Genomic DNA, 27,677 nt, shown 5'->3' on the forward strand with positions numbered 1-27,677 from the left:
ACTTTCTTTCCCTCAACCCCGCCTCTTATCTTGTCCGCCATTACCGGACCCACACAACCCCCTCCCAGCAATTTCCGTTCCTTCCCCACTCTCTTTCCCTCAACAGGTTCCAAAACACACTCACGCATCAAGCAAAACACAGCCAGCTTCCAGCAGCAGCCCACACTCCAGAATGAAAGAACTCAACGCACCAAACCTTTTTCTCACACTCCCAGACAGCGCCAATAGTGGTCTGGAGTCCGCTGCAACAGCGCCGGAAAACCCGGAAGTGTCGGCAGACTTAGTCGATTAAGTTTATCGTTTGCAAATTCTCCTTTCAGTTGACTCTCGACGGAGAGAAGCTGTCGGCAAGAAAGCACACTGTCTCAAAGTTTACCAAGAGATTCAGGTGAGTGAAACACGCAAAATTCTATAAGTCCAACCGCACCTATACGGGTTACCAGCAATCTAAACAACATAGGCAGGAAGAGGGATGAGGTCCTGAAGTGTGAGTTTCGGGAACTAGGCAGAAGGCTGAAGAACAGGACTTCAAGGGTGGTGTTCTCAGGATTGCTGCCAGTGTTACGTGATAGTGATGGTAAGAATTGGGGCAGATGGCAGTTGAATGCGTGGCTGAGGAGTTGGTGCAAGAGGCGGGGTTTTAAATTTTTGGATCATTAGGATCTCTTCTGGGGAAGGTGGGACCTGTACAGATTGGATGGGTTGCACCTGAACTCGAGGGGGAGCAACACCCTTGCAGGTAGGTTTGTGAGTATGGTTCGGAAGGGTTTAAACTAATTTGCAAGGGTGATGGGACGCAGAGTGATAGAGCAGTGAAAGAAGTGCATGGAGTAAAGCCAGATCTAACATATAGATGGGCTTTGAGGAAAGAGAAGCAGAATAAAGGGTGTAAAGGTAGTAAGGTAGAAGGGCTAAAGTGCGTGTACTTCAATGCAGAAGCATCAGGAACAAAGGTGATGAACTGAGAGCTTGGATACATACATGGAATTATGATGTAGTGGCCATTACAGAGACTTGGCTGGCACCAGGGCAGGAATGGATTCTCAATATTCCTGGATTTCAGTGCTTTAAAAGGGATAGAGAGAGGGGGGTAAAAGGGGAGGAGGGGTGGCATTACTGGTGTTACGTACCCCGTAACTGGGTTGCCAAACCAGCAGAAATGGATCACTCAGTTGGAGTCTGGAGTACTAGAACTAAGAAAGTTTTATTAAAGAAACAAGCAACACAGTAATCGAAAGGATAATAAATGCAACAGTTCAGTGATGATAAACACACATGTGCACAGCATTAAGATAACAGCATCAATCAAGCTCTATCGTTGTCTAGGGGTAAATGACCAAATTTCAAAATGACTCAAAGTTCAGTCCAGTTAGTAGTTCAGTTCGCAGTAATCGTTGCCATGGCGATGGACAACGTGCGGGAAGAGAGACAGAGAGAACAGGAACAACTCATCATTCAGCACAGCTTCACTCACAGGCCGGCGAGATGCTCACGAGCAACTTTTGGGCGGGTCCTTGGTGATGTCACCTGAGGTCACCGACTGTGACCCCTCCTCCAGATGCGGTCGATCCTCTGCAGTGAACCCGGCACCCAGGCAAGGGCGGACACACACCGGGTTCCCGCTGATCGTACCTTTCCACCCTGGTCGTTGTCTGATACTTCTCACCCACTCGTGAGAGGCGCACCGCTTCCAGGGTCTCGTTACCTTGGGTGGCGTGTGTCCCTGTCTTAGCGAACCTGTCCCTTTTTATCCCCCTGCTGGGGTATCGCCTGTCCATCACTTCAAACAGTTCAGGGTTCAAAGGGGGGGAGCCGCTCCAGACAGCTCTCTCTCCCACATCCCTTCATTACACATCTCCAGACGCTGCTCCATTGTTCCTTATCTCTCCTTCCCCTGAGGGCAGGTGGCAGACCAACTGCTGATGCCACTGATGCTAGCCCAGGCCAGCAAACATCTTAATTTTATGTGTATTCTCGTAACACTGGTCAGGGATACTATTACAGCTACAGAAAGGGTGGGTAATGTAGCAGGATCCTCTTTTGAGTCAGTATAGGTGGGAGTCAGGAACAGGAAGGGAGCAGTTACTCTATTGGGAGTATTCTATAGGACCCCTGGTAGTAGCAGAGATACCGAGGAGCAGATTTTGGAAAGTTGCAAAAATAACAGGGATGTTATCATGGGTGACTTTAACTTCCCTAATATTGATTGGCACCTGATTAGTTCCAAGGGTTTATATGGGGCAGAGTTTGTTAAGTGTGTCCAGAATGGATTCTTGTCACAATATGTTGACAGGATGACTAGGGGGAATGCCATACTAGATCCAGTATTAGCTAAAGAACAAGGTCAGGTCACAGATCTCTCAGTGGGTGAGCATCTGGGGGACAGTGACCACCACTCCCAGGCGTTTAGCATTATCATAGAAAAAGATAGAATCAGAGAGGACAGGAAAATTTTTAATTGGGGAAGGGCAAATTATGAGGCTATAAGGCTAGAACTTGCGGGTGTGAACTGGGATGATGTTTTTGCAGGGAAATGTACTATGGACATGTGGTCGATGTTTAGGGATCTCTTGCAGGATGTTAGGGATAAATATGTCCCAGTGAGGAAGATAAAGAATGGTAGGGTGAAGGAAGCATGGGTGACAAGTGAGGTGGAAAATCTAGTCAGGTGGAAGAAGGCAGCATACATAAGGTTTAGGAAGCAAGGATCAGATGGGTCTATTGAGGAATATAGGGTAGCAAGAAAGGAGCTTAAGAAGGGGCTGAGAAGAGCAAGAAGGGGGCATGAGAAGGCCTTGGAGAGTAGGGTAAAGGAAAACACCAAGACATTCTTCAATTATGTGAAGAACAAAAGCATGACAGGAGTGAAGGTAGGACTGATTAGAGATAAAGGTAGGAAGATGTGCCTGGAGGCTGTGGAAGTGAGTGAAGTCCTCAATGAATAGTTTTTTTCGGTATTTACCAAAGAGAGGGAACCTGATGACGGTGAGTACAATATGAGTGAGGTTGATGTTCTGGAGCATGTAGATATTAAGGGAGAGGTGGTGTTGAAGTTGTTAAAATACTTTAGGATGGATTAGACCCCGGGGCCTGACGGAATATTCCCCAGGCTGCTCCACAAGGCGAGGGAAGAAATTGCTGAGCCTCTGGCTATGATCCTTATGTCCTCGTTGTCCACGGGAATGGTACCGGAGGATAGGAGGGAGGCGAATGTTGTCCCCTTGTTCAAAAAAGGTAGTAGGGATAGTCCAGGTAATTATAGACCAGTGACCCTTACGTCTGTGGTGGGAAAGCTGTTGGAAAAGATTCTTAGAGATAGAGATAGGGCATATAGAGGATCATGGTCTGATCAGGGACAGTCACCATGGCCTTGGGAAGGGCAGATCGTGTCTAACAAGCCTGATAGAGTTCTTTGAGGAGGTGACCAGGCATATAGATGAGGGTAGTGCAGTGGATGTGATCTACATGGATTTTAGTAAGGCATTTGGCAAGGTTGCACATGGTAGGCTTATTCAGAAAGTCAGAAGGCATGGGATCCAGGGAAATTTGGCCAGGTGGATTCAGAATCGGCTTGCGTGCAGAAGGCAGAGGGTCTTGGTGGAGGGAGTAGATTCAGATTGGAGGGTTGTGACTGGTGGTGTCCCACAAGGATCTGTTCTGGGACTTCTACTCTTTGTGATTTTGATTAGCGACCTGGATGTTGGGGTAGAAAGGTGGGTTGGCAAGTTTGCAGACGACACAAAGGTTGGTGGTGTTGTAGATAGTGCAGAGGATTGTCGAAGATTGCAGAGAGACATTGATAGGATGCAGAAGTGGTCTGAGAAATGACAGATAGAGTTCAACACGGAGAAGTGTGAGGTGGTACACCTTGGAAGGACAAATTCCAAGGCAAAGTCCAAAGTAAATGGCAGAATACTTGGTAGTGTGGAGGTGCAGAAGGATCTGGGGGTACATGTCCACAGATCACTGAAAGTTGCCTCACAGGTAGATAGGGTAGTTAAGAACGCTTATGGAGTGTTAGCTTTCATAAGTCGAGGGACAGAGTTTAAGAGTCACGATGTAATGATGCAGCTCTATAAAACTCTGGTTAAGCCACACTTGGAGTACTGTGTCTAGTTCTGGTCACCTCACTATAGGAAGGATGTGGAAGCATTGGAAAGGGTACAGAGGAGATTTACCAGGATGCTGCCAGGTTTACAGAGTATGGATTATGATCAGAATTTAAGGCAGATAGGGCTTTACTCTTTGGAGGGAAGGAGGATGAGAGGAGACATGAAAGAGGTGTATAAGATATTAAGAGGAATATATACAGTAGATACCCAGCACTTCTTCCCCAGGGCACCACTTCTCAATATAAGAGGATATGGCTTTAAGATAAGTGGTGGGAAGTTCAAGGGGGATATTAGAGGAAGGTTTTTCACTCAGAGTGGTTGGTGCGTGGAATGCACTGCCTGAGTCGCTGGTACAGGCAAATACACTAGTGAAGGTTAAGAGATGATTAAACCGTTATATGGAGGAATTTAAGGTGGGAGTTATATGGGAGGCAGGGTTTGAGGGTCGGCAAAACATTGTGGGCCGAAGGGCCTGTAATGTGCAGTACTATTCTATATTCAATTTTCTATGTTCTAAAGGCTAACCGCATCTGGAGGACCACAGTTATAAAGAAAAGTCGGGTAATCCTCTCACGGGGGGTCGTATACAATCTTGGCTTGTTTGCTAACTCTGCTAACAGCCGCGTCACTCAGCGGTGAGAAAGTCCCCTTTCATAAACAAGCAACACACATAAAAACAACATGGAGGGATAGTTGGAGAAGATTTTGTGGAACCCTGGGCCCTGAGACACCTATAAAGCAGCTATGGACGATCATTCGAAGAATGTCAGGGATATATAGGAAACCATCCATCCCAGCTTTGCTGGAAGGAGATATTGTCATAGGGCAGTGGCTGGGAACGGACCCAAGTGCAAGACACAGACACTGAAGTACTAGGGACGGGACTCGGATTCAGGCTGATGGCAAGGACATAGACAAGAAAACCAGGAACCTGGAGCAGGACTGGACAAGAGATCTAGGACCCCAGGGTTGGCCCCCAAGCAGAGACTGGACAAGGACCCAGTACCTGGGTCTTGCCTCTGGTTCGGACCCCCGAACCAGGCAAGGATGAGGTTTGGCTGGCAGGCAGGAAAAGGCTGGAGTCTTTAGGCTTGAGGCTAGAGGCGAGGCTTGGCAGGACGCAGGAGGCTGGGTTCTTCAGGCTTGAGGCTAGAGGCTAGAAACTTGGCTTGGCTTGGCTAGAGGCTAGAGGCTAGAGACTTGAGACTTGGCTTGGCTTGGCAAGAGGCCAGAGGCCAGAGACTTGGCTTGTCTTGGCAAGAGGTTAGAGGCTAGAGACTTGGCTTGGCTTGGCAAGAGGCTAGAGGCTAGGCAGCAGGCTGGTGTCTTCAGGCTTGGGGCTAGGCAGGAGGCTGGAGTCTTCATGCTTGAGGCTAGGCAGGAGGCTGGAGTCTTCAGGCTTGAGGCTAGGCAGGAGGCTGGAGTCTTCAGGCTTGAGGCTAGGCAGGCACCTTCCGGGTCAGGGCGCGGATCACCTGGGCAGGGTGTGGTGCACCACCCGACGGAGGCATTGGACAGGACAGACAGAACCAACCGCAGGTAATGGCGAGACGGCCTGGCTTACCTGACGGAGGCAAGGGACAGGAAGGGAGCTAGGTACAGGGTGGCTCCAGGACAAGACTGCAAGTGAGACGAGGCGAGAGTTACCAGCAAGACAAGGCAAGGCTTCAGGCAAGGTTAGATGAGTACTTCAGGAGAGGCGAGAGTTACCAGCAAGACAAGGCAAGGCTTCTGGCAAAGCAAGGCGAGACGAGAACTACAGGTGAGGCGAGAGTTACCGGCAAGACAAGGCAGGGCTTCAGGCGAGGAAACAGAAGGCACAGGAAGGGATACAAGGAGTAAAAGACAAGAACAATCCAGCAACCACGCCCTGGTCTCTGAAGGTATTTATGCAGCCAGCCCCAACAAGCATCTGTTGCCTCAATTAGCTCAACAAGAACAGAAACAGGTAGATCGGAAAACCTGGAGCAAGGGTCGATGGACCGGACTGTGAACCGGAATACGGACATAACGGACCGGACCATGATAGTAACCCCACCCCTCTACAGGAGCCTCCTGGCGACCAAACAGGGTATGCAGACTATGGACGACCTGGGCGGGTTGGAGGGTATTTAACAGAAAGGAACTCCGGGTGGCAAGAGGGAAACGACAGTGTCTGTGTTGCTGGGTCCATGGTTGGCTGGATCATTCTGTCATAGGGCGGTGGCTGGGAACGGACCGAAGTGCAAGACATAGACACTGAAGTACAAGGGACAGGACTAGGATTCAGGTTGATGGCAAGGACATGGACAGGAAAACCAGGAACCTGGAGCAGTACTGGACAAGAGAGCTAGGAGCCCAGGCTTGGACTCCGAGCAGAGACTGGACAAGGACCCAGTACCTGGGCCTTGCTTCTGGCTCGGACCCCAGAACCAGACAAGGACGAGGCTTGGCAGGCGGGCAGGACGAGGCTGGAGTCTTCAGGCTTGAGGCTAGGAGACTGGAGTCTTCAGGCTTGAGTCTAGGCAGGAGGCTGGAGTCTTCAGGCTTGAGGTTAGGCAGGAGGCTGGAGTCTTCAGGCGTGAGGCTAGGCAGGTGGCTGGAGTCTTCAGGCTTGAGGCTAGGCTGGAGCCTGGAGTCTCCATGCTTCAGGCTAGGCAGGAGGGTGGATTCTTCAGGCTTAAGGCTAGGCAGAAGGATGTAGTCTTCATGCGACGCGACGCTGGAGGCTGGAGTCTTGAGGTGAGACAAGGCTGGAGGCTGGAGGATGGAGGCAGGACACTTGAGATGAGGTGAGGCTGGAGACTTGAGGTGAGGTGAGGCAGGAGTCTTCAGGCTTGAGGCTAGGCAGGTGGCTGGAGTCTTCAGGCTTGAGGCTAGGCTGGAGCCTGGAGTCTCCATGCTTCAGGCTAGGCAGGAGGGTGGATTCTTCAGGCTTAAGGCTAGGCAGAAGGATGTAGTCTTCATGCGACGCGACGCTGGAGGCTGGAGTCTTGAGGTGAGACAAGGCTGGAGGCTGGAGGATGGAGGCAGGACACTTGAGATGAGGTGAGGCTGGAGGCTGGAGACTTGAGGTGAGGTGAGGCAGGAGTCTTCAGGCTTGAGGCTAGGCAGGAGGCTGGAGTCATCAGCCTTGAGGCCAGGCAGGGGGCGGTCGTCTTCAGGCTTGAGGCTAGGCAGGCGGCTGGAGTATTCAGGCTTGTGGCTCGCCAGGAGGCTGGAGTCTTTAGGCTTGAGGCTAGGCTGGAGTCTTCAGGTTTGAGGCAAGGCTGGAGGCTGGAGTCTTCAGGCTTGAGGCGAGCCTGGAAGCTGGAGTCTTCAGGCTTGAGACGAGGCTGGAGGCTGGAGTCTTCAGGCTTCAGGCTCTGCAGGAGGTTGTTGTCTTCAAGCTGGAGGCTAGGCAGGAGGCTGGAGTCTTCAGGCTCGAGGCTAGGCAGGAGGATGGACTCTTCAGCCTTGAGGCTAGGCAGGAGGATAGAGTCTTCAGGCTTGAGGCTAGGCAGGTGGCTGGAGTCTTTAGGCTTGTGGCTAGGCAGGAGGCTGGTGTTTCAGGCTTGAGGCTAGGCAGGAGGCTGGAGTCTTCCAGCTTGAGGCTAGGCAGGAGGCTGGAGTCTTCAGGCTTGAGTCTAGGCAGGAGGATAGAGTCTTCATGCTTGAGGCTAGGCAGGAGGCTGGAGTCTTCAGGCTTGAGACTAGGCAGGAGGCTGGAGTCTTCAGGATTGAGGCTAGGAGACTGGAGTCTTCAGGCTTGATGCTAGGCAGGAGGATGGAGTCTTCAGGCTTGAGGCTAGGCGGGAGGATAGAGTCTTCAGGCTTGAGGCTAGGCAGGTGGCTGGAGTCTTCAGGCTTGTGGCTAGGCAGGGAGCTTGTGTTTCAGGCTTGAGGCTAGGCAGGAGGCTGGAGTCTTCCAGCTTGAGGCTAGGCAGGAGGCTGGAGTCTTCCAGCTTGAGGCTAGACAGGAGGCTGGAGTCTTCAGGCTTGAGTCTAGGCAGGAGGATAGAGTCTTCAGGCTTGAGGCTAGGCAGGTGGCTGGAGTCTTCAGGCTTGTGGTTAGGCAGGAGGCTGGTGTTTCAGGCTTGAGACTAGGCAGGAGGCTGTGGTCTTGAGGTGACGCAATGCTGGAGGCTGGAGTCTTGAGGTGAGGCAAGGCTGGAGGCTGGAGGATGGAGGCAGGAGACTTGAGGTGAGGCGAGGCTGGAGGCAGGAGACTTGAGGCGAGGTGAGGCTCGAGTCTTCAGGCTGCAGGCCAGGCAGGAGGCTGGAGCCTTCAGCCTTGAGGCCAGGCAGGAGGCTGGAGCCTTCAGCCTTGAGGCCAGGCAGGAGGCTGGAGCCTTCAGCCTTGAGGCCAGGCAGGAGGCTGGAGCCTTCAGCCTTGAGGCCAAGCAGGAGGCTGGAGTCCTCAGCCTTGAGGCCAGGCAGGAGGCTGGCGTCTTCAGGGTTCAGTCTTGAGGCCAGAGAATTGGTTTGGCTTGGCTAGAGGCTACAGACTTTGCTTGGCTTGGCAAGAGGCTAGAGGCTAGAGGCAGGAGTCTTCAGGATTGATGCTAGGCAGGGTCTTCAGGCTTGAGGCTAGGCAGGAGGCTGGAGTCTTCAGGCTTGAGGCTAGGAGACTGGAGTCTTCAGGCTTGATGCTAGGCAGGAGGCTGGAGTCTTCAGGCTTAAGGCTAGGCAGGAGGATGGAGTCTTCCGGCTTGAGGCTAGGCAGGAGGCTGGAGTCTTTAGGCTTCAGCCTTGAGGCCAGAGGCTAGAGAATTGGCTTGGCTCGGCTAGAGGCTATAGACTTTGCTTGGCTTGGCAAGAGGCTCGAGGCTAGAGGCAGAAGTCTTCAGGATTGATGCTAGGCAGGGTCTTCAGGCTTGAGAATAGGCAGGAGGATAGAGTCTTCAGGCTTGAGACTAGGCAGGAGGCTGGAGTCTTCAGGCTTGAGGCTAGGAGACTGGAGTCTTCAGGCTTGATGCTAGGCAGGAGGCTGGAGTCTTCAGGCTTGTGGCTAGGCAGGGAGCTTGTGTTTCAGGCTTGAGGCTAGGCAGGAGGCTGGAGTCTTCCAGCTTGAGGCTAGGCAGGAGGCTGGAGTCTTCCAGCTTGATTCTAGACAGGAGGCTGGAGTCTTCAGGCTTGAGTCTAGGCAGGAGGATAGAGTCTTCAGGCTTGAGGCTAGGCAGGTGGCTGGAGTCTTCAGGCTTGTGGCTAGGCAGGAGGCTAGTGGTTCAGGCTTGAGGCTAGGCAGGAGGCTGTGGTCTTGAGGTGACGCAATGCTGGAGGCTGGAGTCTTGAGGTGAGGCAAGGCTGGAGGCTGGAGGATGGAGGCAGGAGACTTGAAGTGAGGCGAGGCTGGAGGCAGGAGACTTGAGGCGAGGTGAGGCTCGAGTCTTCAGGCTGCAGGCCAGGCAGGAGGCTGGAGCCTTCAGCCTTGAGGCCAGGCAGGAGGCTGGATCCTTCAGCCTTGAGGCCAGGCAGGAGGCTGGAGCCTTCAGCCTTGAGGCCAGGCAGGAAGCTGGAGCCTTCAGCCTTGAGGCCAGGCAGGAGGCTGGAGCCTTCAGCCTTGAGGCCAGGCAGGAGGCTGGCATCTTCAGGGTTCAGTCTTGAGGCCAGAGAATTGGTTTGGCTTGGCTAGAGGCTATAGACTTTGCTTGGCTTGGCAAGAGGCTCGAGGCTAGAGGCAGGAGTCTTCAGGATTGATGCTAGGCAGGGTCTTCAGGCTTGAGACTAGGCAGGAGGCTGGAGTCTTCAGACTTGAGGCTAGGAGACTGGAGTCTTCAGGCTTGAGTCTAGGCAGGAGGATAGAGTCTTCAGGCTTGAGGCTAGGCAGGTGGCTGGAGTCTTCAGGCTTGTGGCTAGGCAGGAGGCTGGTGTTTCAGGCTTGAGGCTTGAGGCTAGGCAGGAGGCTGGAGTCTTCATGCTTGAGTCTAGGCAGGAGGATAGAGTCTTCATGCTTGAGGCTAGGCAGGAGGCTGGAGTCTTCAGGCTTGAGGCTAGACAGGAGGCTGGAGTCTTCAGGCTTGAGGCTAGGCAGGAGGCTGGAGTCTTCAGGCTTGAGGCTAGGCAGGAGGCTGGAGTCTTCAGGCTTGAGGCTAGGCAGGACGCTGTAGTCTTGAGGCGACACGACACTGGAGGCTGGAGTCTTGAGGCGAGGCGAGGCTGGAGGCTGGAGACTTGAGGTGAGGTGAGGCTGGAGTCTTCAGGCTTGAGGCTAGGCAGACTCCTCCAAGGCAGAGCACGGTACTCCTCGGCAGGGCGCGGTTCACCACCCAATGGAGGCAAGGGACAGGAAGGGACAGAACCACCCGCAGGTAACGGCGAGACAGCCTGGCTTACCCGACGGAGGCAATTGACAGGAAAGGAGCTAGGTGCAGGCTGGCTCCAGGACAAGACTGCATGCGAGACAAGGTGAGAGTTACCAGCAAGACAAGGCAAGGCTTCAGGCAAGGCAAGATGAGAAAACGGAGAGAGAAAAAAAAAGTAATAATAAAAAATAAATAAATATTGGATGGGGTACCTCTTCGTACCCCATCCGTTATTTATTTATTATTATTATTAATTTTTTTCTCTCTCTCTCCTTTTTCTCCCTCTGTCCCTCTCACTATACTCCTTGCCCATTTGCTGGGCTTTCCCCCTCCCCCTTTTCTTCTCCCTGGGCCTCCCGTCCCATGATCCTCTCATATCCGTTTTGCCAATCAGCTTTCCAGCTCTTGGCTCCATCCCTCCCCCTCCACTCTTCTCCTATCATTTCAGATCTCCCCCTCCCCCTCCCACTTCCAAATCTCTTCCTATCTCTTCTTTCAGTTAGTACTCACGGAGTGTCTCGGCCCGAAACGTTGACTGTACCTCTTCCTATAGATGCTGCCTGGGCTGCTGCATTTACCAGCATTTTTTTTTTAATGTGTGTTGCTTAAAATTCCAGCATCTGCAGATTTCCTCGTGTTTGCGTTTCATAAACAATATATGTCTTGGATCGGTAATGATTTGGTGTTCAACCAAACAGGAAAGTTGGGACGTTCCGGGGCGGAATATTAATTGTAGCGAATGCTGTTTATATTCTGCTCCACGCAAAGTTATCTTTCACCAAAATATTAACAGAACGTAAAGTGGCATAAAATTATAAACGAAATATATTCACAAAATTTTCAACTTTAACAAACAGTTACAGAAATTAAAATAAAATTAAAGGTGCTCATTACAGTTAAACCAGTCCAATGTGCACATAATCGTTGAGCTCATTTCTGGAGAAGTCGGGGTTATCGCTTTACTCACACTCTGAGCTCACATTCTCTGTGAAGGAAACCGGCCACAGTTCAGACTTCCCTCGAAGACCATCTTGAACGAATTGTCTCTCTCATGAGTATTGGCACTTCCACCAGGGAGCCACTCATCTGCACAAAACACTTATTACAACAGGGTCTCTCCTGCAAACGGCGTTCTGCGGCCTCTTCCCTTGTGCCCCACTCAAAAGACCTCAAACCAGACAACTGTCCTTTTAAATCGTATCCCGTTTAGCTCTACCGAATCTTCCACTGGGTGGGAAGTTACCACATGTATCGAGCCAATCCCGATTGGCTGACACAACATACCCAATTTGGACAACATAGCTCTTTACTTTTAGACGAATTAAAGCACTATTACTAACAGGACACATTGCTTTTGCATGGAAATGCTTAAATAAACATACCTCACAGCATAGCAGTAGAAATCTTAACCAGGGCATTACAGTTGAATAAGGTTGGACTGTATTTTTTAGAATGTAGAAGACTGAGAGGAGATTTGATAATGGTTTACAAAATTATGAGTGGTATCGATAGGGTAAATATTATTCCACTGAGGTTGGGTGGGACTACAAGGTGAGGTTTAAGGGAAACATGAGGGGAAAGTTCTTCACTCAGAGGGTTGTGAGAGTGTAGAATGGGCTGCTAACACAAGTGGTGCATGTGAGCTCAATTTCAACGTTTAAGAGAAGTTTGGATAGGTACATGGACAGCAGGGATATGGTCCTGGTGCAGGTCGATGGGAGTAAGCAATTTATATGGTTTTTGCATGGACTGGAAGGGTCTGTTTCTGTGCAGTACCTCCTGATGACTCTATAACTGGAAATGGTTCAAACAGCAATTCCATATATATTTAGCAGTGAGTAGAGCCAGAGGGGTGGAGAAAAATTGGAAAGTGTCTATCATTCTACACTTAATTGGTGAAGACATTTTGGACATCCGCAACAGCTTTCAAATTGATGACATAGGCTTTACATTGGACACTCTGATGACAGCATTTGACGAGCATTTTGTTCAAATTATAAAAATCATGTTTGAGAGATGCAAGTTCTTCTGTGACCAGAAACAAGATGATAGATTTGACAAATACTTAGCTGAGCTTCACACACCGAGTAAGTCCTGTGAGCCTGGACATTTCAGAGGCTTACCAGTCAGAGACAAAATACTTCATGGAATCCTAAATAATGGGTTCAGAGAAAGCTTGCTCTGTGAAAAAGATTTGATGCTAGAAAAGGCTGTGAATATGTGTAGGGCAGTGGAGACCACACAAGCACAAGCTAAGGAGCTGCACAGAGCAGAAGCAACAATGCATGCTGTGAAAACAGAGGGGCAGACCATAACGTGTTTCCTTTAAGATCTGCCGGACAATGCTGAGGATGTTCTACGAGTCTGTGGTGGCCAGTGCTATCATGTTTGCTGTTGTGTGCCGGGGCAGCAGGCTGAGGGTAGCAGACACCAACAGAATCAACAAACTCATTCGTAAGGCCAGTGATGTTGTGGGGATGGAACTGGAGTCTCTCACGGTGGTGTCTGAAAAGAGGATGCTGTCTAAGTTGCATGCCATCTTGGTCAATGTCTCCCATCCACTACATAATGTACTGGGTGGGCACAGGAGTACATTCAGCCAGAGACTCATTCCATCAAGATGCAGCACAGAGCGTCATAGGAAGTCATTCCTGCCTGTGGCCATCAAACATTACAACTCCTCCCTTGGAGGGTCAGATACCCTGAGCCAATAGGCTGGTCCTGGACTTATTTCATAATTTACTGGCATAATTTACATATTACTATTTAACTATTTATGGTTCTATTACTATTTATTATTTATGGTGCAACTGTAACGAAAACCAATTTCCCCCGGGATCAATAAAGTATGACTATGACTATGACTAAAGCAACAGCATAGAAAAGAGTTAAGCTGAAACAGCAAATGCCGCAGATGTGGAGGAAGGCACATCCCAAAGACATGTCCTGCTTATAGAAAGTCCTGCAATAATTGTGGGAAGAAGAATCATTTTGCAATGTGCTGCAAAGCTAGGGCTACCAAGAGGAAGGTGTACACTGTTGATGAGGAAATTGAGAAACTATTTGTAGATTCTCTGCAGACTGATGGTGCTGGTAAGACAGAATGGATAGTTCCAATAACTGTGAATGAGACAGTAATTCCATTCAAGCTTGATACTTGAACCCAAGTGAATCTGTTGTCTATGTGTGATTACAAGACACAAAACGTTCTAAGGTTCATTTTATTGTCAGAGTATCCATGTACAATGGAATTCTGATATTTATCTTCTCCAGGTAGCCTTGAAATTCAAAAAGACCATGTGTGTTGAAAGAAAAGACATTAATTCCACTGACATGAAAAAGAATAGAAGCAAAACTTGAAAACCCCAAAATTTCCCACCCCCTGGTCCACAGAAAAGAAAAACCAGGGACAATGGCAACAAAACCCCAACCCCTCCCCTGCCGGAAAAACTGGACAATACCATCAGATCCCAAAACCCTTCCCTGGAAAAAAAAATCAGCAAGAATAGCAGCAAATCCCCAACCCCACCCTTCTGAAAAAAATATCAGAGACAGTCACAATCACTGGACTCTTCATTCACATTAAAGAACAATGACAATAGCATCAAAACCCCTACCTCTCATGCAAAAAATTAACAGATCACCCATCCCCAATTAGCCACAAGGAAGAAAACGCTGAAAAACTAAAGGAGACCAATATGAAGTACAGTGCAATAATCACAATCTCAGAATATTGAGAACATCTTTCTGTCAGCATACGAGGAGAGTGGACGAATGAACTCAGTCCTTCTGTGAAGAGTGATCACCGAACCCAATCCAAATGCCAGTGATCCCCGGTGATCCCTGGAGTTCTTCAATGGGAGCAATCAATGACCCTTTTCGTATTCACCTCAATGCTTCAATCTTCCTCGCTGCTTTGGGATGGATTTGTCTGTAACCCCACGACCTATCTCAGGTCTTTTTTTTTGCCGAGTCAGCTTGTGCTCTTAGTCCTTTATCAAGGCCCTGTCTCTAATCTCCATGAGACAGCTCTCTGGACACAGCAAAGCGCCAGTTCATTGGATTGATTTCCAAGCCGTATGTCACAGGCTGCAAAAGTTTCTGTAAGACAAACTAACAAAAAGAGCAAGCAGAAGGTATAGGAAAAGTGAAATAATTGAAGACATTTGCTATCTAAAAGATGTCGCCCATTGAATCATTGTTAGCTGGCACCGTCTTGACTGGAATACTCTCAAAGTAAAGGGCAAGATCTACCCAGTGAAGTTAAAAGTGGCAGGTTATACTGGAGAGAAGAATCGGGTCGTCTAGTGACCTTCAAGAACAAGGGGCAGCACCGAAAGGCACAGCTGCTAATTGCTGAAAAACAAGTACAGCCAATATTTGGACTGACTGCACATGAAAGGCTCAATCTGCTGGAAAGAATTTTTGCAGCAGCTTCACAGACTAAAGGTGACCAGACAGCTGAGACAAACAGATGGGATCTTGGCAGAAGGATGTGAGGGAAATGAACATGTAGATCAGAGTTCTCAAAAGGCCACTGGTATTAATACAGCAAGTGAAAGCAAGGCATCTGCAGAGACAAACACATTCAGAAGATTCTGACTAAGTTTACAACCGTCTGCAGCTTCTTTCGGTCATGTACAGTAGCCACCACACCGCCCCCCCCTCCACCCCCATACCAGACAGTGACACAGCCTGTCAGAATGCTCTCCACAGTACATCTACAGAGGTTTGGAGTGTATTTGTTGACATACCAAAACTCTTCAAACTCCTAATAAAGTATAGCTGCTGTCTTGCCTTCTTTTATAACTGCATCGATATGTAGCAGGTAGATCCTTAGAGATCTTTACACCCAGGAACTTGAAACTGCTCACTCTCTCCACTTCTGATCTCTCTGAGGATTGGTATGTGTTCCTTCAACTTCCCTTCAGGAAGTACACAATCAGCTCTTTTGTCTTATTGACGTTTAGTGCCAGGTTGTTGCTGCGACACCACTCCATTAGTTGGCATATCATGCTCTGGTATGCCCTCTCATCACCACCTGAAATTCTACCTACAATGGTTGTATCATCAGCAAATTTATAGATGGTATTTGAGCTATGCTTAGCCAGACACTCATGGATACATAGAGAGTAGAGCAGTGGGCTAAGCACACACCCCTGAGGTGCACCAGTGTTGATCGTCACAGAGGAGGATATGTTATCACCAATCCGTACAGATTGTGGTCTTCTGGTTAGGAAGTCGAGGATCCAGTTGCAGAGGGAGGTACAAAGGCCCACATTCTGAAACTTCTCAATCAGGATTGTGGGAATGATGGTATTAAATGCTGAGCTATAGTCGATGAACAGCATCCTGACATATCCTGTGTTACCGGGTGGTCTAAAGCCATGTGAAGAGCCATTGAAATTGCATCTGCCGTTGACCTATTGTGGAGATAGGCAAATTGCAATGGGTCAGCAGACCAAAATGGGTCATTAAGCCACCTCAGAGACTGAATGCGTGTTGTTAAGTGAATATTTGCTCATTACAATTGAAATTAATGTAACTATCGTTGTTAGAAAGCATTATTGTTTCTTGCAGGCTTAGAGGACGTAATATTGTGTTTGTTGGTTTAAAGGGGGAAGATATGTTGTTATGTGTGCACATAATAAAGAACCTCAGTTCCTGCTCTGGAATGCAGGCAGTTCACCCAGAATTGGAAGTGATATTAGTGAAATGGGGGCACAGGCCAAAGTGGGGAGTTGGAAGCTATAAGCATCTCCTGTTAATAAATGTGTTAGTCTTTAAACCCATGCAAAGTTTGTCTTTGTCAAAATAGAAGGATAACATGCAGTAGTTGAACGGATCCATTTCCCCCGCCCCCTCCCTTACTCCCCTTTCGTTTACCGGATGGGCATGGAGCTGATTGCAGAACGTCTGTCATCTGACATGTCCTTCCTTCCCTAGGAAATTGTGTAGCCTTGGTAAGGATGGTTCATTTGTGAAGACTGATTTTAAATCCCTCATCTCACAGCATGTCCAAGACATTGGGTATCACTCCTAAATATCCTGCTTCACCTTCTGAAGTGTTTAGTAGATCATCTACATATTGTAACATGGTTGACTGGTAGGGTGTTAGATTGAGCTTTTCCAGAGTCTGTGTCATGATCTTATGAAAGATCTTATGAAAGCAAATCGGTCTTGGGACTAAAGGGTGCCCTGAAAAATCCATATCCAGGACTGAGAACATTTTATGTTCTGGAAACCGGCCATTCAGGATTGTGACAGGGTGGAATCTCGGAAAGGTCTTATTAGTGGTGATATAGACTATTGTTAACGAATATGATCCATCTGGCTTCTTTACTGGCCGTATCGGTGAGTTAGTGGTTGACACAGTTTTTCTCAGTATATCCTGGTGTTTTAGTACCTTCCCTATACTCTGAACAGTTGTTAGGGATTCAGCTTTTGTAGGATACTGTTCATGGGGTTTATGCAGGTCCCCCTCTATTTTAACTGGTTTATCTTCACTTGACCACAATCTTGCCGATGTCTAGCCCACACTGCTGGAAACTGCTGACAAAATAACCCAGAGGTACCATCCTGGCTCCAGTCCCTGATGATCGGGGTGGATGCAGCTCTGCAGGCTAGGTTGTGTATTCTATTGCTTGTATGTGTTCATTGCCCCTGGCTTGTTCATATTATTTCTCCATTTCCAGAATCTATAATGGCCCCTGCCTCCCTTAGGCTGTCAATGCCAAGGATAGTACCTTCATTATTTGGATGGACTCAGAAATACTCCCAGAGGAGCTTTTAACAGCTTTCGGCCTATTCTCACTGGAATTTAGAAGAATGTGGGGGATCTCATTGAAACCTACCAAATGTTGAAAGGACTAGATAGGGTGGACGTGGAGAGAATGTTTCCTATGGTGAGGTATCCAGAACTGGAGGGCACAGTCTCAAAATTGAAGGGCAACCTTTCAGAACAGAGTTAAAAAGGAATTTTTTTAGCCAGAGTAGTGAATCTGTGGAATGCTCTGCCACAGACTGTGATGGAGGTCAAGTCTGTGGGTATAGTTAAGGTGGAAGTTGATAGTTTCCTGATCGCTCAAGGCATCAAAGGATAAGGCAGGAGTATAGGGCTGAGTGGGATCCAGGATAAGCCCTGATAGAATGGCAGAGCAGACTCGATGGGTTGAATGTCCTAATTCTGCTCCTACATCTTATGGTCTTGTACACTGGAAGCTGCACTCTGCTAATTTCGAGTATCTGTGACTCACTACTTTCTGCCTTCACTTCTGTCCGCCAGAGAAAGCAGCATCTCCCAGTGGCCACAGATTTTAATTCCACGTCCCATTCCCATTCTGATATATCTATGCACGGCCTCCTCTACTGTAAAGATGAAGCCACACTCAGGTTGGAGGAACAACACCGTATATTCCTTCCGGGTAGCCTCCAACCTGATGGCATGAACATTGACTTCTCTAACTTCCATTAATGCCTCACCTCCCACTAGTAGCCCATTCATTATTTATTTATATATATGTGTGTATTCTTTTTCTCGCTCTCCTTTTTTTCCCTCTGTCCCTCTCACTATACCCCTTGCCCATCCTCTGGGCTTCCCCCCTCCCTCTTTCTTTCTCCCTGGGCCTCCCGTCCCATGATCCTCTCATATCCCTTTTGCCAAGCAACTGTCCAGCTCTTGGCTCCATCCCTCCCCTCCTGTATTCTCCTATCATTTTGGATCTCTCCTCCCCCACCCACTTTCAAATCTCTCACTAGCTCTTCTTTCAGTTAGTCCTGACGAAGGGTCTTGGCCCGAAATGTCAACTGTAACTCTTCCTAGAGATGCTGCCTGGCCTGCTACGTTCACCAGCAACTTTTATGTGTGTTTCTTTCTGCCTTCATTGTCTTCATTCCTACGCCTGTAATGTAAATAGCCTGTCCAGTCATTGGTAAGGGTAGGTCAGTTATTGTCACCGATGTCCCTGTGTCCATGAACATATTGCACTGCGGGCACCCTAACAATACCATTGTGTACATCTGTAGGTCAATAGCTCTGGCAATGGAGGCTGCTATCAACTGTTTGTCTGACCTCACCTGCTCTATAATCTGGCCACCAAATCAGAAAGAAAGGACGGTACAATTGCTTTCTTTTCAGAACACTGCCTAAAACCATCGTTCCCGACCGGACGTTTCCTGACCTAATGGTGCCATTCTAACCGACATATCTGGATATAATCTCTCCCTCAAATATCTCCACACTAATTCCCACATTACACAAAATATAAATGGCAGGTTTAAATTAAACAATACATAATCTAACTTTGCACCTAACTGTTGCAGCAAGGCTCCAGACTTATTCTTAAAGCACAAACACTCATAAATGAGTTGGCTGCTATACGGTTCCCCAAATGGTATACACGCACCACACCGCTCTGGCATCTCGAACGGTCAGTAAGCACCCTTCACAATTGATGGTACTGTCTCATCAAATTATTGTATTCTCTGCAAATATTGCCACAAAGCCATCTATTCCCTCATGCAAGCCATTGACATATAATGCCCTGGTTAAAATTGTATTTTCACTGCTCGGCTGTTGGGCACTTCACTTTAGCAGTTTTCTGCAAACACAGTGTGTTCTGTTAGTTAAGCTTCATAGACCAGTGTTTTAACTGTAGCTGAAATAAGGAGTGTCTGCTCAGCCTAGGAATATTGTGCCAGCCATTTGGTGGGGGGTGGGGGGGGGGAGGAGGTGGGAGATGACTTGGAACGTTCGAGAGAGCTGAGTAGGATTATATTTCTGAAGGACAGCATACTGGTTTGGGTTTTTTTTTTGTTCGAAGGTGTGGAGAAGAGCACAAAGGATGATTGTTTAAGGAAGAAGTGCCCATATTTCTGAGGTAGCCAGGTTGTTCATGTCCGCATGCGCCGGTCGTGCATGCAGCCTGTTATAGTTACTCCGTCAAGATTCTTACTTTTTAAACTTCTTAACTTAGGTTATTTGTTGTATTTTTTTCTCATGGTAACACATTGAAGCTGCACCCTCTCTAACATGCTGGTGGAGAGAGTTTTATTTGTTTTTTTAGCGCTGAAAATAGTTACTTTCGGACACGGCTCATTAGCGGGACAGCAGGATGGCCGCATTGTTTATTCCAGGGACCAGCTGATTGCGCTTATGCCCGCCGGTTTAGTGAACAGAGCAGCGGACACCCCAGCTGAAATCTGGAGGAAAACACACAGAGGATGCAGAGGGGGATCAAAAAGGCGTGGGAAGAGGACCGGGTCAAGACAACAGAGGCTTATGGAGAAGAGAAGTTATAAGCCGTGTCGCCCCTCTCTCATCATGGGCAATGTGAGATGGCTGGGTAATAAAATGGACGAATTGACGGCGCTTGTCAGGAGTCAGAGAACATTTCGGGAGAGCAGTGTCATGTGTTTTACTGAAACATGGCTGCACGAGGACATACCCGATCAAAGCGTTTCCATAGACGGCTTCCAGACCGTTCGAGCTGACCGGAATTGCACGGAGAGCGGTAAGCGTAAAGGAGGGGGACTTGCAGTTCTGGTAAACAACAGATGGTGCAATCCTGTTCATATTACGATCAAGGAATGTGTCTGTAGCCCGGATATTGAACTTTTTGCTGTTGGACTCCGGCCATATTATTTGCCAAGGGAAATCGCGCGCGCAATTGTGGTTGTTGTGTACACCCCTCCCTCTGCCAATCCGACGTCGGCGTGTAACATCATTTACACCATCATAGCCAGATTACAAACCCAGCACCCGAGTGCCCTCATTACCATCTCGGGTGACTTCAACCAGGTTACCATGGCCAGAACACTGCCCAACTTCACGCAGTATGTGAGCTGTACAACCAGAGGGGAGAGGACTCTGGATTTGCTGTACGCTAATGTTAAGGATGCATACAGCTCCACTCCCCTCCCCCCACTGGGAAGGTCAGATCACAGTCTGGTGCATCTAAACCACTGCCACATGCCTCTCGTGAAGAGTAAACCTGCAACCTGGGGGACAGTGAGGAAATGGTCGGAGGAGGCTTATGAGGCGCTCCAGGGTTGTTTTGAGGTGACAGACTGGCAGGCACTCTGTGAGCCACATGGAGAGGATATTGATGGGCTCACAGAGTGCAGCACTGATTATATCAACTTCTGTGTGGATTGCAATATTCCGACAAGAACTGTCCTTTGTTATTCAAATAACAAGCCATGGGTAACAAAGGACATTAAGGACATCCTGAACGCTAAAAAGAGGGCGTTTAGAGATGGAAATAGGGAGGAGCTGAGGGCAATACAGAGGGACCTGAAAGCCAGGATCAGGGAGGCTAAAGACAGGTACAGGAGGAAGCTTGAGTGGAAACTCCAGCAGAACAACATGAGAGAGGTCTGGAGTGGCATGAGGACCATCACTGGGTTCCGGCAAACTAGCAACAGAGGAGCTGAAGGCAGTGTGGACAGGGCCAACGAACTTAACCTGTTCTTTAACAGATTTGACATTGTGGCCCCTGCCCATCCCCCACACGAGTCATCTGTTGTCAACCCCCAACCAACACATATTCCACTCTCCCCTCCTATCCCTCCTCACAGTCCCCCACCCTGCTCCCATGACTATACCTCTTCCCCACACGAAACCACCACGGTGGGCTTCACAGCTGAACAGGTGAGGAGACAGCTGAAACATCTCAACCCAAGCAAGGCTGCAGAACCAGATGGTGTCAGTACCAGGGTGCTCAAAGCCTGTGCCCCTCAGCTATGTGGAGTACTTCGCCATGTATTCAACCTGAGCCTGAGGCCCCGGAGGGCTCCTGTGCTGTGGAAGATGTCCTGCCTCGTCCCTGTGCCAAAGACGCCATGCCCCAGTGGCCCCAATGGCTACAGACCGGTGGCATTGATCTCCCACATCATGAAGACCCTGGAGAGACTTGTTATGGAGCTGCTTCGGCCTATGGTCAGGCCACACTTAGATCGCCTCCAGTTCACCTACCATCCCCAACTAGGAGTGGATGATGCCATCGTCTACCTGCTGAACCGTGTCTACGCCCACCTGGACAAGCCAGCGAGCACTGAGAGGGTCATGTTTTTTGACTTCTCCAGTGCGTTCAACACCATCCGCCCTGCTCTGCTGGGGGAGAAGCTGACAGCGATGCAGGTGGATGCTTCCCTGGTGTCATGGATTCTTGATTACCTGACTGGCAGACCACAGTACGTGTGCTTGCAACACTATGTGTCCGACAGAGTGATTAGCAGCACTGGGGCTCCACAGGTGACTGTCTTGTCTCCCTTTCTCTTCACCATTTACAGCTCAGACTTCAACTACTGCACAGAGTCTTGTCATCCTCAGAAGTTTTCTGATAACTCTGCCATAGTTGGATGCATCAGCAAAGGAGATGAGGCTGAGTACAGGGCTACGGTAGGAAACTTCGTCACATGGTGTGAGCAGAATTATCTGCAGCTTATTGTGAAAATGACTAAGGAGCTGGTGGTAGACCTGAGGAAAGCTAAGGCACCAGTGACCCCTATTTCCATCCAGGGTATCAGTGCGGACATGGTGGAAGATTGCAAATACCTGGGGATACGAATTGACAATATACTGGACTGGCCAAGGAACACTGAGGCTGTTTACAAGAAGGGTCAGCCCCATCTATATTTCCTGAGGAGACTGAGGTCCTTTAACATTTGCCGGACGATGCAGAGGATGTTCTACGAGTCTGTGGTGGCCAGTGCGATCATGTTTGCTGTTGTGTGCTGGGGCAGCAGGCTGAGGGTAGCAGACACCAACAGAATCAACAAACTCATTCGTAAGGCCAGTGATGTGGTGGGGATGGAACTGGACCCTCTGACGGTGGTGTCTGAAAAGAGGATCTGTCCAAGTTGCATGCCATCTTGGACAATGTCTCCCATCCACTACATAACGTACTGGTTGGGCACAGGAGTACATTCAGCCAGAGACTCATTCCATCGAGATGCAACACAGAGCGTCATAGGAAGTCATTCCTGCCTGTAGCCACCAAACTTTACAACTCCTCCCTTGGAGGGTCAGACACCCTGAGCCAACAGGCTGGTCCTGGACTTATTTCCTGGCATAATTTACATATCACTATTTAACTATTTATGGTTTTATTACTATTTAATTATTTATGGTGCAACTGTAACAAAAACCAGTTTCCCTCAGGATCAATAAAGTATGACTATGACTATGACTATTTGTTCATGACATTCTTTGAGGGACATTTGACCTATGGCTAGTGATGGGAATTCAGCACTATGAATAAAGCAATACACCCAGCTACTGCAGAAACAAGCTTCAACGTTTATGTACACATTTAGACTGGTTTAACAGTAATGGGCCTTTTTCTTTTCTTATTCAAAGTTGAAATATTAGTGAATATACTCCCACTGTAATTTCATTCCAGTGTACCATCTGCTATTTCCTGGCGAATGATAACCTTGCATGGGTCAGTATTTGCACAGCTTTCATCACAATTCTCGTTGCCTCACCGGAACATTCCAACTCTCCTGCTTGGTTGAACCCAAATCATATCGACTCTAAAAGTTCCTTATTGAAGGTGGCCTTCTCGTCGTTACCCATGCTATGATGAGTCACGTGGTCATTAGCCAGAGTTAGCTCACAAGTGAGTTTGTTACCAGCTCAGTGAGATAGTTACAGGCATATAACGTAAAAAGAAGAGGTTCTAAAACTTCGTTGTGGAACACCAGGCATCGTCATAGTCATAGTCATACTTTACTGATCCCGAGGGAAATTGGTTGCAGTTGCACCATAAATAATTAAATAGTAATATGTAAATTATGCCAGGAAATAAGTCCAGGACCAGCCTATTGGCTCAGGGTGTCTGACCATTCAACCAGAAAAGGCTCCCTTTATTCCCACTCTTTATCTCCTGCCAATCAGCTACTAATTTAACCATGCTAGACTTTTTCCTGTAATGCCATGCGCTCATACCCTGCTATGGAGACTCACATGTGGCACTTTGCCAAGGGCTTTCTGAAAATCCAAATACACAACATCCACCAACTGTCGTTATCTGTCCTACTTGCTACTACTTCAAAGAATTCCAACAGTTTTGTCAGGCAAGATTTTCCCTTGAGGAAACCATGCTGACCAAGGCCTATTTTATTATGTGCCTTCAAATATCCCAAAAGCACATCCTTAACAATCAACTCAATTCCTTCACAACCAATGATGCCAGACATACTGGCCTATACTTCCCTTCCTTCTGCCTCACTCTCTTCGTGAAGAGTGGAGTGACATTTGCATTTTTCCATTCCACCGAAACCATGCCAGAATCAATTGTTTCTTGAAAGATCATTACTAATGCTTGCAGAATCTCTTCAGCCACCTCTTTCAGAATTCTGGGGTGCATCTCTGGTCTAGGTAACTTATCTACGTTCAGTTTCCAAAGTACCTATCTCTAGTAATGCTAATATCACAAATTCCTGTCTGCTGGCATTCACGAACTTCTAGCATACTACTAGTGGCTTCTACAGCAAAGACTGATGTGAGATACTTATTCAGTTCGTTCACCATTTCCTTGTCCCCCATTACTACCTCTCCAGCATCGTTTTTCAGCAGTCTGATATCCACTCTTGCCTCTCTTTTGCACTTTATGTACTGTATCTGAAGAAACTTTTGATATCCTCTTTAATATTATTGGCTAGCTTACTTCATATTCCATCTTTTCCTTCTTTATGGCTTTTCTATTTGCCTTTTGTTCGTTTTTAAAAGCTTCCCAATCCACTAGCTTTTGACTAATTGTTGCTATATTCTATGCCCTCTCTTTGGCTTTTATGTTGTCTTTGACTTCTCTTGTTGGCCACAGTTGTGTCATCTTGCCTTTAGAATATTTCTTCCTCCTTGTGATGTACAGTATATAGAACATAGAACATTGAAATCTACAGCACATTACAGGCCCACAATGTTGTTTCAACCATGTTACCTACTCCAGGAACTGCCTAGAATTACCCTACCGCAAAGCCCTCTATTTTTCTAAGTTCCATATGCCGATCTAAGAGTCTCTTAAACGACCCTATTGTATCCACCTCCACCACTGTTGCTGGCAGTGCATTCCATGAACTCACCACTTTCTGTGTGAAAAACTTACCTCTAACCTCCCCCTTGTACCTACTTCCAAGCACATTAAAGCTATGCCCACTTGCGATAGCCATTTCAGCCCTGGGAAAAAAGACTCTGGCTATCCACATAGTCAATGCCTCTCAAAATCTTGTACACTTCTATCAAGTCATTTCTCATCCTCTGTCTCTCCAAGGAGCAGTGGCCAAGTTCACTCAACCTATTCTCATAAGGTATGCTATCCAATCCAGACAGAATCCTCGCAAATCTCCTCTGTATTCTTTCTTTAGTATCCACATCCTTCCTGCAGTAAGGTAACCAGAACTAAACACGATACTCCAAGTAACAACACTGTCAACCTGCGTGACAGCTTTGAGTGTCCTATGGACATGGACCACAAGATCTCTCTGATCCTCCAGACTGCCAAGAGTCTTACCATTAATACTATATTCGGCCTTTAAGTTTGGCCGACTAAAATGAACCACTTCACACTTATCTGGGTTGAACTCCATCTGCCATTTCTCAGCGCAGTTCTGCATCCTATGGATGCCCCGCATGCTCTTAATCTTCTGGATCAGCCTTCCATAAGGAACTTTGTCAAACGTCTTAATAAAATCCATGAAGGCAACATCCACTGCCCTACCCTCATCAATCTCTCTCATCACCTTGTCAAAAGATCAATCCAGTTAGTGAGACACAACCTGCCCACACAAAGCTGTGCTGGCTCTCTCTAATTAGGCCATGAGTTTCCAAATGCTCATATATCCTATTCCTAAGAATTTTCTCCAGCAATTTCTCTACATCTGACTTGAGACTCACCGGTCCACAGTTCCCAGGATTTTCCTTTGTTCCCTTCTGAAATAGAGGTACAGCATTAATTACTCGTCAGTCCTCCGGGATCTCACCTCTGGCTAAAGAGGACATGTAGATATTAGTCAAGGCCCCAGAAATCTCACCTCTTGCCTCCTTCAATAACCTGTGGTAAATTCCTTTAGATTCTGGGGACGTATCTACTTTAATACTCATTAGTAGACCCAACACTTCCTCATCCTTGACCTCTAAACGCCCTAACCCATTTGTACACTCAGCACTGATCTCCTGGTCCTCCATATCCTTTTCTATTGTAAATACTGAAGCAAAGTACTCATTAAGTACCAACTCACATTCTCCACATCCAAACAAATGCTCCCCCCTATATCTTGAGTGCTCCCACCCACTCCCTTCTTATCTTCTTGCTCTTGATGTATGTATAGAATGCCTAATCCTACTTGCCAAGGACTTTTCCTGGCCCATCCTGGCTTTTCTAATTCCCTTCTGTGGTTCTTTTCTGGCTTCTTTTTAATCCTCATTTGACCCTGACTTTGGAAGCTTTACATACCTTTTTCTTCATGACTAAATTCATCACCTCTTTGGGCATCCAAGGTTCTCTTATCTTTCCATCCCCATCTTTCCTTCTAACAGGAACATATCTTTCCTCCTCTCTGTGCAATTGGTCTTTAAACACCTTCCATATGTCTGATGTGGATTTGCCAGAGAAAAGGTGTTTCTAATTATCTCTTCTTAGTTCCTGCCTAATGCCCTTGTAATTTGCTTTACTCCATTTTAAAACTCTATCACAAGTACCATTCATATCCTTATTTATAGCTATTCTGAAAGTTAAGGAGTTGTGGTTGCTCTTCCCTAATGACTCATCCACTGACAGGTCAGTCACCAGGTCCAGTACAGTCCCTCTTCTCATTGGACCATCCACATATTGACTTAAGAAACCATCCTGAATACACTTAACAAATTCTGCCCCATCTAAACCCCTTACGTTAAGAAGATCCCTGTTTACGTTAGGGAAGTTGAAATTTCCTATGATGACAATCCTATTATTTTTACATGTTTCATTAATGTGATTACTTATCTGTTCCTCAATGTCCTGGTGGCAATTAGAGTGTCTATCGTACAATCCCATCAGTGTGATCGCACCCCTCCTTTTCCAGAGTTCTACCCAAATGCACTCAGTGTCTGATCCCTCCTTTATGTCTGCTCTGAGTGCAGCTGAGATATTGTCCCTGATTAGTAGTACAACTCCACCCCCTTCCCTCCTGCTGTCTCTCTTCTAAAACTTGGTACATTAATCACCCATTCCTGCCCCTCTGTAATGGCTACAAAATTGTAGTGCCAAGTACTGATCCATGATCTAAGTTCATCACCCTTACCCATAATCCTGCTAGCATTAAAATATATATAAACCACTTAAAAAACTATCTGACCATCATACCTATTATGTTGTTTTTGCCTTTGAATAACTTCCCTGACATCTACCTTCTGGTCTGATCCTTCCCTTCCTGACCTGGTGCTCCTGTTCCAGTAGCATTAGCAAGCCACCTGGCCAGGACGTTAGTTCCCCTGCAGATCAGATGCAACCCATCATCTTGTATAGGTCAATTCTTCCCTTTATAATGTTCCAATAATCCAATAATGTAAAAATCCTTCCCCCTATACCATCTCCTCAGCCACTCATTTATCCGTGCTATCACCCCATTCCTACCTGCACTAGACATGACGCTACTAGTAATCTGGAGATTACTACCTTGGAGATCCTTCTCTTCAGCCTCTTTCCTAACTCTATATACATACTAAGCATGACAACTTTCCATTTTCTATCACTGATGCCAATATGCACCATGAGCTCTGGCTCTTCACCCTCCCCCTTGAGAATATTGAGAATATCCTGCAGCCGGTCAGATACATCCTGGACCCGAGCAACCGGGAGGCAACACATAATCCTGTTGTCTCTTTTGCAGCCACAGAATCTCTTTTCTGACTCCTAACTAATGAATCCCCTATCACTACTTCACTGTATGACTTTACTGTCAACTGTTTACTCTTTTGCATAAATGCTGCCTGGCCTGCTGAGTTCCTCCAGCATTTTGTGTGTGTTGCTTTGATTACCAGCATCTGCAGATATTTTTTCTTGCCTGTAAAGATAAAGCCTTCCCACTCTATCTCTGGCACACTCCAATATTAGCCACTCTGCTTGACCCTGTTTTCATTTTTCTGCAGCTGAATTTAGGCCTCTGATGTCGACATTTACCATGACTCTGATACGAAAAAAGACCAGCCTTACCCAAATCTGCTCCTTCTATACTGTCCCTCTCCCAATTCCTGTAGGGCTCCGACAGCGACACTCACCATGCCTGAGCCACTGAAAGGGTATAGTCGAGAAACAGTAGG

General features: G+C 47.5%; 1 protein-coding gene across 1 annotated transcript in view; it reads left to right on the forward strand.

The window, feature by feature from the left end:
- Window positions 1-250: 250 nt before the first annotated feature.
- The window catches only part of LOC134353924 (guanylate-binding protein 1-like), a 47,800-nt gene continuing 20,373 nt past the window's right edge, over window positions 251-27,677 (forward strand). The window contains exon 1 of the mRNA XM_063062466.1: window positions 251-388. The gene's annotated coding sequence lies outside the window, so the exon portion shown is untranslated. The remainder of the gene's footprint in view (window positions 389-27,677) is intronic.

This window comes from Mobula hypostoma, chromosome 11 (assembly GCF_963921235.1).
Source record: "Mobula hypostoma chromosome 11, sMobHyp1.1, whole genome shotgun sequence".
Taxonomy (NCBI): domain Eukaryota; kingdom Metazoa; phylum Chordata; class Chondrichthyes; order Myliobatiformes; family Myliobatidae; genus Mobula; species Mobula hypostoma.